We start from the raw sequence: 18656 nt of genomic DNA, 5'->3' as shown, positions 1-18656 counted from the left end.
AGCTTCTTGCCTTAATAATCTTTCTACTTTATATCCATTGCCACATACACAGAGTAGTATTCGCCTTGGCTACCTCTGGAAACAGAAAATAGAAAAGTGTCTTTTGCAATATAGAATGGCAACTATAAAAGAGCAACATCCTAGAGAAATGTTTATAATTTAGTTGTGACAGAGTATTTCTAAAATAGCCCCTGAGACACCCATCTTAATATAGAAATCTCTGTGCTTAGGGAAGTGTCCTTTCTGCCCTCTCTAAGCCTGCCAGGATTTAGTGTCTGTGGCACCAACTGGCGCCACCCACAGTTACAGGGCCAATGACTTTTGTAATTGTTGTGACTTCACCAATTGTTTCCAAAGCACCTCAGGTCTTGGCAGCGAATGGCAGGCACAACTCACTTTAGTCCTCTCTCCTTTCACCCTGGCCCGTTCAGAAGCTGCCAGCCCAGCTGCAGCCTTGCCCTAGTGCAGCCACTGGATACCACTTTCAACTTCATTCTTGAGCCACTGGACCTTGGGGGCAAAATCAGATCCAAGTCAGCATTATCATGGGTATTGCAGGAGCAGTCTGTTCTCAGGTTTTAAATGTTCCTCTGTACTTGGTTTCTCCCTCCGCTCTACTCGCTCTGCCTGCCTTGCTTTTTCTGCCCACAACTGCTAATCTCTTTAGTGAATAGCTTCTACAGAGCACACTCTAAGATGCTCAAGGCATGGGCCTTAATTACAAGGACTTGGCAAACCATCTGGAGAGAGACATATGCATAAGTAAGAAACACTAACACAATTCTTTTAGAGGCATAAGATTTTCTATGTTCTCTACTCTCCTGTGTGCCTATGTTCTTTCATCTTTCTGTGTACCCTTATGCATCTGGGTGACAAATCAGACGTATGATACAAGAAAATGAAATACTTCTTCTTGGAGGTTCTAGAGAGCCTTTTCTTAGGTTGATAGGGAAAGTGAACGTAAACGCTGATAACGTCTTTGTGGCTGGTTGGCTAGGAAATACAAAAAACCCATAGGCCCTTCTCTAACATCAGTCAGGTTTGTTTTACTTCATATGAATCTGTGGTTAATTTTTTTCTTTTTTGGGTGTCTAGGTAAGAAACAAGATAAATGTAGCATCTTATTTAATGGTGAGTGGTAAGAGTAGTTTCAGAATTTCTATACTGAAGGGTCTTATGGTACAACTACGTGAGAAGTAGAACAAATATGTTATTTCAGTAACAACTGGGTCCCAACAAATTCTATTCAGAGCCAACAAAGAAGTTGGGAAAGCCCCTGAGATTTTGTGCTTTTGTTTTTTTCCTGTATCCACTGATCTGTCCACATTGAGAAAACTGTGTTTAAGGTGCTGATGAAACTTGGCCCAAAAAGTGCTCTGTTCAGAACTTTTGCCTGAATAGGGGAAAGAAGCAGTTGCCATGGACCCATTTACTTTATTTATTTATTTTTGGAAGCTTCTGAGTTCTGTCTGTCCAAAGAACATTCTGCTAATTAGACAGACGCTTCATTAGGGTTGCTTGATTTTTAAGGAAATAGGCATTGAACAAATTGTAAAGTATCTTACTCTAACAGTTGGGATTTCTACTTTTAGTTTGCTAACATTGGGTTCCTCCCTGCCATGATTTTTAAAAATCCCAAGCTCTTCTCTGGTTCCCAGAAACATGAGCATCTGAACTCAGGCCTGGATGTGGGAGAGGGAAGAAAAGCCTTGAAGAAATTGGTCAGGAAGCACAGAGGCAGAATGGACTTAGTCTTCCTGTACACCAAAGGGTGAATCAGAATCCCCTGGCTCGTTTACTTGTGATTTGGACCGGCTTGCTCCATCGCCCTTGCTGGTATTTAACTTTTTCCTGTCATTGTGTGACTTGCCATATACCAGTGAGGCCCAGTCCAGGGCTTTGGGAATCAAACAGACGTGAATTCCAGTGCTGAACCTCCCTGCTGGGTTTGGGAGAGATTCTAAACCCCAGTTTTTCATCTCTAGAATGGGTATGATGAGAACATAAAGGGCTACTGTAAAAACTAGCCACCATCCAAGCATAATGAGAACTCAGCCCAAGACCTTGTCTGGAATGGATGCTGGAACCTCCTGGTTCCAGCTTTGCTACTTAATGACTGTGAGACTTTTAACAAGTCAAGAAAATGTTCCTAGTCTTGGGTTTCTTCATCTTTAAATTGGGTAGGAGGAGAACAAAACAATTATACCTGCTCACTGGGATGTCCTGAGATATGTCTGCACTTGGGTACCTGCGGCTATGGGTGGAGGCCGCACTGTGAGGCCGGCCAGTGTCTCAGCGGTCGGCTTCACAGTCACTCCTTTTTGGGAGAGAGGAGTGTGCGGGGCTGATGTCTGCAGCGTGGGGGGCAGGTGTGTCTCCCTGGAGTTGGACAAGCCTGTAGGAGGATATCCTGAATCCAAATGGTAAATGGTTTATTTCCTTTCTCATCTTTTCCTCCTCCACTGCTGCCGTCTTAATGAAAGACTTCATTAAGACAGACACAGACACGAAGAGCAGCAGTAAAACTGATCATTTTGCATTCAGTTCCCAGATGAGACTTTCTAAAATTCCAATCACCTCTACTTATCTTGTTACCCAAAGAAAGACTCAATGGCCCCATCACTTCCTGGATGAACGGAGCACTCCTTAGTGTGATATTCACGGTCCTCTCATCCGGCCTACTTTATATTTGTCTAGCTATTCCCCTCACATGTTTTCTACTCGTCTGCTGAGATCTCCTCACAGCCTTCCAAACACAGTGTGCATAGCATAAATCTCAGCCTTTGCTTATGCTCTTCCTCTGCCTTGAGTGCCTTTCCCCTCAGCTCATGTTAAATATAACCTCATGAGGTCCTTCAAGCCATTGTAACTTGGTTTGGGAAACAAGACCCTGAGTTCATGAGTTCCAGTTTAAGAAGGGTCACAACATGTTAAAGAAAGAGGAGAAGCAGGTTGGTTGGGGAAATGATTGGATAAATCTTGGAGATGTTAAATTTACAGCAATGATGTTCTTTTTGTTCCTCCTTTCCAAATGACACCGCGTTTCAATCAGAGAACTATTGTTCTGGGGAAATGTTTCCAGCTTACCAAAGAATATAACATGGGAGGAAGAGCTAGGGAGAAAATTGAAAGGAACAAAAATTTCTTGTGTTTGTAACATCTCCAAATTACTTCCATTTTAAGTATATTGCTTCTAGCCTTAAAAAGAAGTATTTCTAATTTTATAAAAAGGAAATTATGTCATATTTACTCCTTTATACATATTATATATTATATTCAATAATATATTATGAATGACTTTCATATCAGTAAATACTAATCTAAATAATCTTAACCATTTAAGGAAAGTCTAAAATGTGTTTCATCAATGTTGTATTGTTAAACATTTAACTTATTTCCACTTTCCCCATTTATACACAAAGTCATGAACCTTTTTTTAAAATGAATTCTAAAAAAAAGAGAAAAATACACTGTAATCAAGCTGGCCAATGTATCTAAACATGTACCTTGATTTAGTATAGTTGTCTTGTGTTTTATATGTATTTTGGCCTGTTAGTCTGGCTGTTAATCTGTCTTTAGGATAATTAACCTGATAAAGACTTAGAAAATAAATGAAGCTGATGTTGGAAAAAAGTTTTTAAAAAGTGAAGTGGGGGAAAAGGGGAATAAAAAAGAATTGAAATGCATTATGTACTTATACCAATTCCTCATAATGAATAGAATTATTATTTACTATTAATATGTACTAATAAAAATTTTAAAAAATTCCTCAACAAGTGACATAATTTTCATAGTTCTGTTTGGTAAATTATGCTGACTTTTAGAGATATAACTTGTAGATGTTCATAATTAAAAACAAAACAAAGTAGAAAGCTATAGAAAAGATAAAAATAACTCACAATTCCCCGAGATAAACTATAGCTATATTGATGGCAATCCATCTCCAATTGACAGAATATTTATTACAATATTTTATTAGTTTCCTCTTATTTTCCTTATTGCCCAAATGGCTGAAATTTTACCTAGACAATCATGTAGTAAAACTCACTAGTGTCTTCATGTTTTATGCTTTATCCCTATTTTTTTGCAAAGCTTGTACAGGAGGCGTTTCAGCAAAATGAAGATTAAGTTTGACGTCATACGTTACAAATGTCAGGAACCTCTACCACATCATGTCTTTAAATCTGTATATAATTGTATTAAAATTTCTTTTTTAGCCTCAAGCCCCTGACTTGGAAAGTCATGTGATGCTACGATGCGGTGCCTCCTTCCTCCAGATACACAGAGTTCATCTTGCTGGGATCTTGTGCTGGGATCCCCCCGCCATTCACCTGTATCTCCGTTTGAGGAAGCAGTATTTTTCTCTGGATTATTCTGTATCTTTATCCTCCTTCAATGTTCTCCATTACCTAATACTGCAACAAGTGGTGACCCTCTCACCCTCCTTTAGATTTTGTTCTAAACAGCATAGTTACTAACATAAAGTAGCAGCATGTACAGAGTTTTGAATCAAATTATTCATTGGCAAAATAAATGATGAAAGCCCCGAACACATTATGACTTTTGTGGGTCATAGGTAATTTTGCCTTCATGGGATCTTTTCTCCATTCAAAAATGTTTAAAAACGTAGGGGAAGAACAAAAAGGGAAAAGAAAAAAATGTGAGAGAATGAAAAGATGAAAATAAAGTGTTTGTAGATGGGGAGGGGAGGAGGGGGTGAAGGGAGGGCAGAGGTAAGGGAAAAAAAATGAGAATCAAGACTTGCCATGTAAAGGTACATGATCCCAACAATGAATGTAACTGTACTGTATCCCTAAAATGTACCAATAAACTCAATAAAATTAAAAAAATGTTTAAAAATTAGATTTTGCAACTTTATTAGTATGAAGATGATTTTTAAATTGTGTATTACAACCATATTAATATAAACAGAATATTTATTACAGATTTATTATATTCCTTTTTCTTATTTTTTATTCCCTTTCTTCTGATTTTAAAAGAAATGAAACATTTTCAGACAAGATTGGGCATGTTTAGGGTGCTATGGACATAGACTAAATATTTTCTTTCTTTCTTTCTTTCTTTCTTTTTTTTTTTTTAATGGTACCAGGGATCAAACTCGGGACCTTGAGCTTGAGAGGCAGGCGATAGCATTTTTATCTTAAGCCCAAAGGGTAAAGAAATGTAATTCTGGGGAGAAATTCTTCATGGAGAATTACCCAGACTTTTTACTTTTGCACCATTAATCAAGAATGTATTATGGTATAAGAATTCTGTTATCGGTATCATCTCACTGAAGGGAACGGCTGACTCCCACTGCAAAAAGCAGCCCCTGGGGTTTTGTCCTGTGGATCAGCAAAGGAAGTCTAAAGAAGGAATGGTAGAGAGTAGATCACTGAGGCAGTGATGGAGCCACAGGCGCAATCTGGTCAGGTGGGACTAGCAGGCAGGGCTGTGAGGACTTTGCCTAAGAGTTTGCCTTTATCCTGGTGTTATGAAGAGTTGTGTGTGGGATGCAGAAGTAGAATGCACAGGGTGTGGTATCTGGGTGGAATGGGACTCAAGGAGAAAGTAAGTTAAATGTTTAAGCCTTGATGGATGATCTCTATCCCCTTTATGTCCTATGATCTCCTATGATCCCCTGTGATCTCCTTCTCCTGCATCTTTGTACTGGCTGCTTATTGCTTCTGGCTGGGCTCTTTACTTTTTTCCACCCGTACAACTGTTTCCTTTTCCACATTCAGTTCAGGCATCATTTCTCCTTGGAAATCTAAGATTAAAATCCAATAGAAAGGTATCACATTATTATTGGGCAATTAGGGAGAATTATTAAAGGAATTACTCATAAAGATGAGAATAGGGTGTATGAAAACCCAAAACAACGATGCAGTATCCCATAGCTAGTGATGCTGCTACCACCCTAGAGTCTGGAAAAGACCAGGGAAGGCAAGGCTGCTAGAAACCAGGGTACAGAAGACATTACAGCCTCCTGACCCCAAAAGGAGCTACATCCTTAAGTCAGTCTGCAATGATCCTGAAAGGAGGACATCCAGAAAATTAACACCTCAGCTTTATTCTCCTCCTTTTGGCTCATCTTTGGATGGAGCTCCCCTTTAGCCAAATTTAAGTGGAAGCAGTAGGCACAGGGGCTAACTGACACGGTCCCCGTAAATCAGCAACCAGGGCACAGAGAAGAGTAAAGGCTGCCCTGGAGAGGCAAGGGGAAGGTACTCCAACACCTCTCTGACCCCTGCTAGATCAGCAGCTTAGGTTCATCAACACCCCATGATTTTCACTAGCATAATATTTGTTTCTCTGCCACTTCCTACCCACTCTGTCGGTCTGCATATCACCGAGGCTAAGTCTTGTCCAGTTTTGATTCTTTCATATCTAAAACAGAGCTCAGCCCTTAGTAAAGGCTTCACAAATGTTGAATAAACAATGATTCTCCTACCAAATGAAAATTTCATAAAAAAGCTTAATTTCTTACTCTATTATCAACTGGTGCCTCAGGATGGTTTATGACAAGAAGGAACAAGTTTCTGCATTACAGGTTTGAAGTTTAGAAGCCCTCCGAGGACATGTACTTGCTCGCGTTCTTCTTTTTTTGGTTGGATCAGTGTGTAATCAGTCAATAAGCATTTAACAGCTTTCTCTATGAAGAGCCAGAATTTCTACCAGAAATTAACACATGTTGGGAGCTCATATTCCTTTGGTAACAAAGGGAATGCAAAGTGACTGAAAGCGATGACATTATTTCATCCAAATGGATAGGATGGATCAAATAGAAAGGTGTGTTGGGAAATTAAATTTGCCAAGTACACACAGTAGCTCAGAGCTCACAGCTGTTTATAACTCTGCTGTGTTTACAGAATGTCATCAGGCATCAACAGGACGACTGAGTTGAGCGTCCCAGCAGTCTGTCTTGTCTGCTCTGGTTCTGCATTTTCACCGCCATCCCAGGTCACTCTTCCTCCAATCTGTGCTCAGTGAAGAAGTACGGGAAATTATTGTAGCAGCAATTTTCAGCACATCATATAATTCTCTAGTTTAATGTTCCAATCATTTTGACAAGTGGCTTCCACTCCACCTTTAGTAATGTAACATGTCCCCTGGTAACCGGTTCTTCATCATGCATTTATATCTTTTGTCTTTATGTGGCTGTGAATTCTCACCACTTCCCTTACCTAGTAGATGTTTAAAGGGAATTTCTGATTAGTAATCCACGGAGCTATATTGACTCCATACGTGTCATCATAGTAATTTTATACCTTGCTGAAAGTTGATAGCAGCAGAATGTAATTATTTAGGTCCTCTTCCCCCTTCAGCTACTAAACCTGTAGATGGATGATTTCGTTACTATCTCCACATGGTGCGGATAGCTCTGCACTCTATTAAAAAAATCAGAAGTGTTGCCAGCTTGCTACCTGATTTCTCTCTGTCTCCAAACATAATGCAAAACAAGCTCCCGTTTCCATGCTGCACATAAATAGATATTGTTCTTCAACTTCAGAAATGTCCGTGGCACAGAACATTTATAAGCCTGCCAGCCACAGGAATTCTCTTCCTCTGTCTTACAGACCCATGGCTGAGATCTTGGAAACCCTACCCAGGAAACAAATCTTCATCTATTCTGATTACACTGCATTAGTGAGGAAGTGAATGTTTTTTCCCAAACAGTCCCCAGAAACTGGAGCCAAACTCATGAGAATTCATGGATTTATTCCATGCCTCCTGCTCTGAGATTCTAATGCCAAGCAGGTCCACCATATTGCACAAATCTGGGTGAATGGCTCTTCCTGCAATTGCAAAGTGTAGTGGACCTTGTTGAGCTTTGTCTTGACCCTAGTGAAGACAGCTATGCTCCTTACTATTTTCTCTTCTCTACCTTGCTCCATGTCCCAGATCTCAAGACACAAATCTGGAAGGACTGAAGCAGTTTTTCTTTCTGCCCTGTGACTTCCCACTAGTAAGCCCCAGCAGGAGACCAGAAAGTTGGGAAGGACAGTGATCCGTGAACTTACCTCATTGCTAGGTTGCTGTGGTTTTGCAGCTAAAGTTCACATCCCCGGACCAGCAGTCCATTTAGAGTTCTGGCAAACAGTGCTTTCTGTGATGTTCCTACTTCTGGGCATTATGTTATCCTTTGTTGCCTTCATTTTTCAAATATTTGCTTTGAAAAGCTTTTAATTTAACTCATTTTGGGGGGTGCCATCATTTCTTCCTTGTAATCTTTACTAATACAGTACTAAATACTAATATTTACTAATACTAATAGGAAATCACACAAAGTCCTGGTTCCTCAGAGCTTATGTTAGCGTAGAGAAGAGAGAGACAGCAGCTACTGACATGAATATAAATCTTAGGATCGGGGGAAAAAAAAACCCTCAAAAAGTAAAAAGTGTAATGGGATGGAGCGTGGTTAGGGAAGGAGAGCTTCTTAAGGTGGCCAGGCAAAGCCCTAATGAAGAGGTGACATTTAATCTTAGACAACAGAATGAGAAAGCACAGCTAAGGTAACATTGGAGGAGGAACAGACAGGTGGAGGAGCAGATGCGAACGGCCCCAAATGGAAAAATGCTGGAACACAGAAAAACCTAGTGGATGAGAGCAGAGTAGTAGGAGACCAAGTCAGGGAGCAAGGGTATAAGGGAGTTTTGGATTTTATCTTATGGATGTTGAGAAGTCAATGCAGAATTTGAGTGAAAGGGTTGTAGTGTTCACTATCCTAATAGAAATCAGGTTAAACAACAAAAGTTCAATGTAGAAAATGTAACAAAAGGACTATTTACAAAGGCATGGGTAGGATTAGAAAACCAGTGAAGGATGGGGAAGCTTCCAGGAGCCAGCAATAGAGAGTTATCATCATTTTATGCCTGGGGTGGGGTTCGCTGGCATCTGGGAGAAGACAGAGCCACGAAAAAGGGGCCACCAGATAGGATGTGGCATCTGATGCTGACCTCCAGTGGCCTATCAGCAAGGTTTAGGAGGGTGGAAGTGGGCGTTCAGAGTAGGGATGTACAAAGCCATATAGGGTAAGAGTCCATGGAGAAGCTGAAAAGAAAGAATTTCCTGTTTTCTAATGAATGCTCTTCATCCCAGTATTTGCTAGCAAACCTAAACAGTGTTCACAAACTTGAACACCTCCTGGGCTCAATCTGGAGCCTGAGAAGTTCAAGTGGAAGGCACTAGCAAGCCTTGCGGATGGTGATAAAGAGTAAGGCTGGCCCCTCTGGAGGGCATTCAGAGGAAGTGTTTCACAACCCTGAATTGAGGAGAGTGTCTGCTTCCCTGAGCCAAACTGCAGCTTCAGCGACGATTTATTCATCCAGCCTCCCAGGCTGGCAAAACTTTCCAAAGTCCTTTTAAGGCTATCCTGCCCTTGCTGTTCAGGGGCCAATAAAGCCCAAAAGGTCCCTGTTTGGGGTTAGCCAAAGCCTGACTCGTGCCTGTTATCACTGAGGGCCATCGTGTAGCCCTTGCAGACTGATGAATATGTGGCTTTCAATCCCATGGTCCTCCATTTAGAGAACCTAGGGTTCTTATTAAGATGAAATTCAAAGGGAAGAAAACCATTCGGGTATTACTCAGGGAAAGTCAATATGCATAGTCTTTTTTTGTTTGTTTGTTTTCCTCTTATGCTTTCTGTCTCTTAGTAAGACACATCTGAAAAAGAACAAAACACACCAACTACCACAAAGAGAGGCGTTGCCCTCCTAGCGAAGCTCAGCTGTTCCTCCCTGGCATTTGTCTTATCCTGCGGTTTCCAAATGTTTGTAACAGAACTCTTTTTCCAAACAAAACTTACCACAGAATCTCAATGAGCAGCACAGGCAAAAGCCACATGATCATTTCTGAGATACTTCTGCGGGCCCTGACCCAACCTGCATGAGCAGAATTGTGTCAGGAGTGTGAGTGTGCATGCGTGTGTGTGTGTGCGTGTGTGTGTGCATGTGTGTGTGCGTGTGTGTGTGTGTGGTGTATGAAATAATAGTTTTACATACAGTAAACTTCACCCATTTTAGTTGTACAGTTCAGTGAGTTTGGACAGTCTCATAACAACACCACAGTCAAGATGTAAAACAGCTCTGCCTTCCCTCAAATTCCCTTATGCTTTTTTTATTTCAACTTTCCCCCCTTTCCCTTTACCCTCCAACCACCGATCCGATTTCTGCCTGGTAGCCTTGTCTTTTCCAGGATATCATGTAAATGAGGTCACACAGTCCATAACCTTTTGAGTGTGGCTTCTCTCACTCAGCCTGGTGGTGTTAGATGCGTACATATTTTTGCATGAATCAGCCATGTGTTCCTTTTTACTGAACTGTTGTTCTCCAGTGGCTTCCAAAGTTGCTCTTCAGCTTCCAGTTTCTTTCTCTGCACAGACTACACAACCCTCCATTCAAATAATTTCTTTTCTTCCTTAAAATAGGAAGGGTGAAGCTGGGTGCAGTGGCACATGTCTATGATCCCAGCAGTCTGGGAGGCTGAGGAAAGAGGATTCAAGGCTCAAGAACACCCTGGGCAACCTAGTGACTTAGCAAGACCCCATCTTTAAAGGAAGGAAACACCCATGGAGATGGAAAGGCCAGAGGCCCCTCTGCAGAGGCACGGGTAGCAAGGTGTCCGACGCAGGACATGGTCTCACAAGTCATCAGGGCTGCCTCACAGAGCCGCTCCCTGTCCCCAGAGTACCTCCCTCAGGTCCCAGGACTGAAATTCCTTGGCATTTTATAATAATTTATAAGAATTTGATAATGAAAGGAAGAAACTCTTGGTTGCCTTTCCTTTACTTGATTCATTTATTTATCTATCTATTTATTGGTTTTTGAGACAGGGTTTCACTATGTAGTTGAGACGGAGCTGGAACTCACTATGTAGCCCAGGCTGGTCTCGAATTCACAGGGATCCTCCTGCCTCAGCCTCCCGAGTGCTGGGATTACAGGCATGTGCCACCACGCCTGGCCTATTTTATTTTTAAATATAAAGAAGAAATCACTTCTTAAACTGAAGAAAGAATACAGATGCTCCCCCATTTGGGATTGTCTTGCATCTCATAAACCTACCATAAATCAAAAGTATCTTAGCTGGAAAACGCATACCTCACCTGCTGGACATCACCGCTTACCAACATAGTACACGGTTCTGTGTGGTTGTTTACCGTGTGATCACATGGCTGACGGGGATCTGGGGCTCCTTATCTCTGTCCAGTTTCACAAGGGAGCATTGTACCACATCTGGCTAGCCTAGGAAGGACCAAGATACAGAATTCAAGACATTGTGAAGTATTGTTTCTCCTAAATGCCTATTGATTTTTGCACAATCTTAAAGTCAAAAGATCCTAAATTGGACCACTGTGAATCATGAACCATCTGTACAAGGTAACGAATTGGTTCAAAACTAAGCCTACATTTCCAAAACTCTTCCAAATTCTATGCCAAAACTTCAACTAAAAAGTTCAATTTTGAGCCAGGTGTGGTGGTGTACACCTATAATCCCAAGCACTTGGGAGGCTGAAGCAGGAGGATCGCTGTGAGTTCGAGACCAGCCTGGGCTACATAGTGAGTTCCAGGTCTGTCTCAACTACATAGTGAGACCCTGTTTCAAAAAATAAAAATAAAACAAAAATTCAACTTTGTCCACTGCTTATTGACCACCCACTTGAAAGAATCTTTTGGACTCGCAAACTTACCATCTGAAATACAGCTTTAGCCCCTTCTCAAAAACCACACAACCTGCTGACACTCTGCCTTAAAACATTTCTTTTCTAAAACTGATCATATCTTCACTATGCTTTAATAGTCACTACAGTTAATCTCAGCCAAAAGACCAAGAAATGATTACTATGCTTGAATACTTATAACTTGCTCTAGATACTTGTACTTTTATGAACTAGTTGGAATGTGATCATTAATAATGTGTTATAAGAATGAAGCCCTGTGTGGTTTATTATTTTGAGTCTCCTTATTATTGTCTGGGCTTGAGATAATGGCTCCTCACTGTTATGTGGGCTATAAACTGAACCAGATCCTTCAGTTTGAGATTTTTCTGAAAGTGAATTTGAATTCATGAAACCAGAAATGGATCTGAAGGAGTACAGTTGTTATTAAAGAGGAAGGGGGATTCTTTAGGGGGTGCTTTGCATTTATGCATTCATTTTGGTGAACATATCGTGAGCCCCCTTCCCCACACACCCATGTGGTAGACTGGGCCCACACAGACCACGGCAGCAGAGAGTAGGCTGGGGCAACTGATGTACAAAAGTGCCTCCTGCAGGCAGTGAATGCCATGCAAAGGGTGGGGACCTCATGTCCCCTGAGACCAGAAGAGGGGATCTTCATGGAGGAAATGATTCCTGCACTTGGGTCTTAAAGACCGCAGGGAACTGCTCTAGGTACGAAGGAAAAAGTAGAGCTCTCCATGAAGAAAAACGGATATGTGTGGGAGGGAGGGGGAGGGGGAGGGGGAGAGAAGCAAGCACCATCGTGTGCTATGTGAAATGAGAAGTTGTGTGTGGGCATGGAGGTGGGTGTGGAGGAGCTGGGGAGGACCTCAGGGTTACATCGGAGGTAACTCTTACTCTCTCCTAGAATTTGGGCCTTAACCTACAGCCAGCATGGTTGAGCAAAGCACTTTGGGGGCAGGAGGGTCTGTGTATATTCTGAAAGATTCCTATGGCACCTGAGCTGGGGACCCCTGGTGGAGCTTCTGCCATGGTCTATCTGAGAGATGATGTGTGAGCACGAAGAGATCCAGAGATGGAGAAGGAAAGCCTTCCCGGAGACGTGTGTGGTGCTGAACTGGGAGATGTAGAAGGGTGAGGAAGCTGAAGGTACAAATGAGTTAACCTAGCAGCCCCAAGGAGATTGAAATAGCTATCTTTGCATTCTTTCTAGGGATGACAAAATTGAGTTTCAAAGAAATTAAAACTTACATGAGTTTACTCAGCTGATAAAATAGAAACCATACAGGGTTCGATGCGTTGTATTCAGACATCATTCAATGCAGACATTATTCAAGCACGTGTTAGTGAGAAATGCGTTTAATGAACAACGGAAGAAGCTGTCTTTAAAAAAACCCCACCTATGTTTTGGAAAGCGTATCTTTGCGCCTGCGGAGCAGTGTCTGGTGGAGGTACTGCCAGCGGCACGGTGCAGTGAACAGAAAAAGGTTGGCCCTCATCTCATCCCCTCCCTCATCCTCTTTCACGTTTGTTCTATTCCTACATCTGGAGGAAAGAGATTCTATAATATGTTAACATTTGAGAGCATTTCAGCATTGCTGCCAGCTGCCTTTTCTGACACAGACACATCCCCTGGATCATCTTATTGCTTTTGGGTAAGTGGCTGCCTCCCTTTTCCTCAATTGCCTCGATGATCAAAGATGGCAGTCACTCATATTATTGCGGCTGTAATTTAGAGCTGCCATAACTCGTGTATAGAACTGTGGCCATAATATCATGGAATGAGCCATCATTTAGTCTCCAAAGAGAGAAATGCAGAGCCCTGTTTCTTCCAGCTGTAAATTGCCTCAAAACCCACAGACAGCTGCTGACGTAGCCAGACAACGGAAACCAAGGTTTGCAAGCTATCCACACCAAATCGGTCTTTTTCCTTTCTCCCACTTTCCACATCTTCACTAGTGTCAACATAGTTTTATGTACTAGAAGGTAATCAGGAAAGGAAAACTGAACCATACATACCAAACTTGGGCAATGCCCTGAAAGAATCTTACAATTGGGTTAAATTTGCAGATGCTAGAGCCTAAGTTAGAAAGCGTTAATTACATTAGTCCTGCAATAATGCCAGTCATGAGTCTTCCAGGAACCATGGGTATCTATTTTTCTGTTGTCCTCAGGGTTAAGAGCAGCAAGATAGTGACTCTCCCACTCTGATTCCCAGCCATGGGCAGGTGTGACAGCCTGTCCTACGGTTAATCCCAATGCTCTAAAATAACCCCCTGAGCTCATGGAGGAGATGACGCACCCCCTTGAGACTTGCTTGTTTCCATGCCCAGCTATGTTCAGTGGTATTTGCACATAGCTAAGACCACACAGGCATTTGAGAACACTCTAGGTACTTTATGCTTCTTGTGTTCTCATTTAATTCTTATGTATCCCTGCAAATTAGATACTATCATTCCAATTTTATGTACGTTTGTTTGTTTGTTTTTTGGTACCCGGTATCAAACTCGGGTCATTGCACTTGTGAGGCAGGCGGCAGAACCACTGAGCTAAATCCCCAGCCCCAAATTTTATAATTGAGAACAATAAGTCACAACAAATAAGGAGAAGCGAAAATCTAACCCAGGCCAAAAGAATTCATCCAGCTAGTACCCTTGCCTCTGTGATTTGCATTTTTAAAGACAGTATCTCTTTGTTAAAAAGTGCAAAATTCTCATACTGTTATTGCATATGTAAATTCTCAAATTAAATATCTAAACATTTCTGAGATGTTATTTACTTCTTCAGGTTAATAATTTACTACTCATATGCTTGTGGCCTCAGATTTATAGCTCTGGGGTTAGATTGTTTGGATTCAATCCCAGCTCTACCAATTTTTACCAATGTAATTTTCATCAAGTAACTTAACATCTCTGTGCCTAAGTTAATGAAGATTGAAGTGGTATCTTCATCATAGGTTGGTTTCGGCTTATAAAAAGATAAGTGAATGTAACATATGGCTTGTGTGGTTGACTGTTACACTGGTGGCCCCAAACACACCACACCTTCCAGTATTTAGGCCTTCTGTGATCCTCTTGTCTATCGATTCTGAACGTGGCTGGATAACTTACTTTGGCCACTGGGATACCAGGGAGCGGTACAGAAGCAGAGTGCTTAATATGTGCTTGTGTCAAGGGTTTATTCTCTTGGGGCCCCGAACCGCTACATAAAGAGGTTAAACTGTCCTATTGGAGAGACCACCCGGAGAAGAGAAAATCGCCCAGCCAAACCCCAGTCTTTTCAGCCGTCCCAGCTGAGGTGCCAGATAGCCGTCTTGGTGATTCAAGGACAGCAAAAAAACCACCGCATTGTTTCTTGGCTTTTTGGCTAAAATCAAGGGCAGAAGAACTACCCAGATGAGCTCAATCAGCTCATAAAGCTGTTAAGAAATAACAAAGTATCTTTTGTACCTAAACTTTGTGGTAGCTTGTAGAGTGCACTTAATAAATATTAGCCAATTTAAAGTTTTTTATCCTTATTCAATGACTATTTTTCTAAAATAATTAACATTATTAACTTGAATAATAAAGAAAATAAATTATAGCCAATACGCAATAGACACGGACCATGTTCCTCAACAACTCATTTACTGAGAAAAGGTGCTGTGCGCCTAAAAGAAAAGGTGCTGTGCGCCTAAAATGTGCACAACAACAGTTCCTTGCCTTCAATTTTTATAGAATATCTTCTTCCCCCTTATGCCTTTATAGCAAATTTGAGTGTTCAGAGTTGCAAAGCAGAAATTTTAAAAATTTCTCTTCATGTTTGGATTACTATTACTTATTGAGTAGCCATCATGTATTCATTTCCCAAACCTTTTAAACACACCTGGGGGAATTAGTAGTGCAGAGGCAGGTCTTGCTTCATATACACGCTGAGCTTTCCTAAGAGGAAGCTGAAAAATCCTCAACACTGCCTCAAAACCACAGGCTCTCGGGATAAAAGGACCTTTGAAAGGTCAACCAGTCTATGCTCTAGGTAGATATTTTGTCTCAGCTTCCCAGAGAGCTGGCAAAGCTCCTGTTTATGAAGTTCTGCAAGCAATGTTCCCTGGGTAGCAGCCACCAAGCCCTTCATGCGTGGCATTGCTGTTTCTAGGGAAACCTGGAGGCAGTGTTCGCTTTGCGTCATTCTTGAAGCTGCTGTATGACTGTTTGCAGCAATTTAGGGTCAAGTTTCCTGGCATGAAGTGCCATTTGGTAGGAAACCATTCGTTTCTTGTTCGTCTTATCCACAACTTCTACTGGTCACAGGGAAGTTAAAATGAAATTGTGAGGTAGGGGAATTATGCCTGCTCTCCCTCTTCTCTTTGTGAGCATGGGCAGGTCTTCATCTTCTCAAGGACTGGTCTGCCTCCAGTTCTTTATGGGACACCCGAATTTTATTTTTTTATTATCTATTCCTCTATATTTGCATCTTGAGCAGAATCTCTCTCCCTCCCCTCACACGTAAACCTACAAACTATCCAATCCTAGAAGCAAAGGCTTCATGCCCTTAATTTTGAAATCAAGCAGGAAGTAGAGCCTAACTCCCTACATTTATCTGCACTTGTCATTTTAAGATATGAATGTGGGAGGGAGTAAGAGTCAAGAGGGGAGCAGGAAAAATGTTTGGCTTAGAAACAAATATTCACAAAGGACTTCCAATTTATATTTTGAAAATTACTTCCAAACAAGTTTACAAATGTATATCCAGACACAAATGTTTCTCATTCGAATCTGAATTCATGCCCCATGATAGGACCATCCCACTTCTAAGGTCATATGAATTCATTAAAAAAGAAAAGAAAAAAAAGAAAAACCTAACTTCTGTAATTACCTATGAATCTTGCAGCTACATGCCATTGCATATGTTTTAATTAAAACTTATAATTTGTTAAATGTAAACATTAAAAACTACCACAGATTTTTAATTCTCTTCTGACAATTAAAACAGAATAGCTAAGCATTTGTGGTGGGCTTATTGTATATGCTCAAGGCTTCACGGGAAACTCTAGAACAATTCAATGAAAACGGAAACTACTTCTATCCCATTTGACAGCTGAATAAACCAAGGTAGGGTCTAGGGAGAAATGTGCACAAGGCCACAGGCAACTAAATTGCAAGGCTGGGATTTGATCAGGAGCAGTCTGGCTCCAGAGTCATCACGCAGAACTCCCCAATCTGTTTCTCACTTTCAGATGTCTCCCTGTGTGCAAGGCCCCATGTGATCCCTAAGTTCTAGTCAGACAGAGGACAGTGGGAGGACAAGGATGGGGACTATGTCAGAAAGCAAGGGCCCCGTGCTCATGTGTGTTGAAACATAAAACTGCAACACTGCTGGGGCAGAGGTGGATATGGCTGCCTTTCTGGAATCTTCCCATCTGTTTCCTGCTTTGCCCTTCAGCTGTGCTCCAGAGCCCCTTAGTTCTTCCCCCTGTTCCCAGGTTTGCTTCCAGTGCCGCCCCAGGGTTCCTTCCTCACCCTGCTCTCTTTCTGGCCTGGCCCATGTCTCATACCTGGTTCCAGACTCTGGCTGCGGGTTTCTGAGTAAAGGCCATGCCTTTGCCCCGAGTCAGTCATGGAAAACCCAGGGCCTGGAATTCCTGCTCTCTCGGCCTCTGGGGTGAGCCTTTCAGCCTCCATCTGGGGTGCAGAGGGGGAGTGTGGGAGTGAGTGCAGAGGACCTGAAAATGAGAGGAAGTCAGGAACACAGCAAGCCCTGTCTGCGCTGTCAGGGCCGGTGAGGAGGGGCGTGTGGGAGAGATGCGGGTTTCAGTCAGGCGGTGTCATGGAGACCTGCTGACACTGCAGTTCATCCTGTGTGCAGCGACGTGGAGATGATTTTATTCAGCAGAATGCCAGCGAGGCTGGGCCACACAGGGAGGCCTGGTCACGGCTGTTTGAGTCAGGCTTCACAGACTGGCATGGGAATTCACAATGCCTGCAAAATGTATGAGGCCTGAAAACAAATGGATTTCAACAACAGAAAGATAAAGCATAAAATAAAATTAAATGTCTAATTAAATGCCTACAAACCATAAGAGCATATCATCTAGTCAGTCACAAGTCAATGCATATAAATAATACATAATGTGGAATGTGAGTATATTTCCATGTGATTTTAAATGCTGGCAAAGACCTTAACCTGGCAGTGGAGACAGGCTAACACGTGGATGAGGATCTGTAGAGGGGAGGGTCAAAGGTAGGCACCACAGATCCTTAATAGGGGCACAGTGAGACAATGGAGGCTGCACTAAAGAAACCCACGTTTCGCAGAATGAGCCCCTCCCATACTTTACTAATCTTGAGTAAAATTCCAAAGATTGCAATCTTGGCACAATTGAATGCCTTACAGAAGTCAGCAAGGGGCGTAGGTGAAGGATAGAGCATGAAGATTTGCCTCTCAGGATCTGTAAACGGAGCTCACCTGGATCTACTTCTAGCCATGTTTCTATCGTCTTGTGGTTCCAGGAGCCACTTTGTTCTCTGCACAGCCACCAGAGCCTCCTGACAGGTCCTCTGGTTCCAGTTCTGCCTTTTCTACAGTCTTCTCTCCACAAAACAGAGACAGTGGTTATTTAAAATCAGAAATCAGATGCTTTCAGACTTCCAGTTAGGAAAGGTTCCTACCTCCTCCTGCTTTACAAAGCCCCGAGTGATCTGATTCCTACAGGCCACCAATCCCTCAGCACCAGCCCTGCTGAGAGCAACCAGCTTCAACCACTGACATCTCCCTTTGTCTTCATGAAGGTGCCCAACTCACTCAGGCCTCGAAGCCCTGGCCGTGGGTGTCTCTTTTGCATGGGACACCTCCCCTCCCCCAGACAGCAGACCAGAAGCTGGTCAGCCTTTCAGGGAGAACTCTCCTGATTCCCAGGGCACTCACTATATCTGAGGATCTCATGTGACCTTGTTTCACCTTTTGCATCAAACTTCTTATCTGAAAATGTCTTTTCCTG

The 18656-nt window shown here is 42.2% G+C and overlaps 1 long non-coding RNA gene across 1 annotated transcript; it reads right to left on the bottom strand.

Annotated features, from left to right (window-relative positions):
- Positions 1-11175: 11175 nt before the first annotated feature.
- Positions 11176-18157, bottom strand: LOC104863037. Its single transcript, XR_780472.1, has 3 exons — positions 18125-18157; positions 17214-17638; positions 11176-11243 (listed from the first exon to the last, which is right to left on the bottom strand). It is a non-coding gene; the product is annotated as an uncharacterized LOC104863037 (long non-coding RNA).
- Positions 18158-18656: the final 499 nt, after the last annotated feature.

This window comes from Fukomys damarensis, unplaced genomic scaffold (genome assembly GCF_012274545.1).
Source record: "Fukomys damarensis isolate Sample0158 unplaced genomic scaffold, DMR_v1.0_HiC HiC_scaffold_37, whole genome shotgun sequence".
Classification (NCBI taxonomy): Eukaryota; Metazoa; Chordata; class Mammalia; order Rodentia; family Bathyergidae; genus Fukomys; species Fukomys damarensis.
This window is presented reverse-complemented; position numbering and strand designations above follow the sequence as displayed.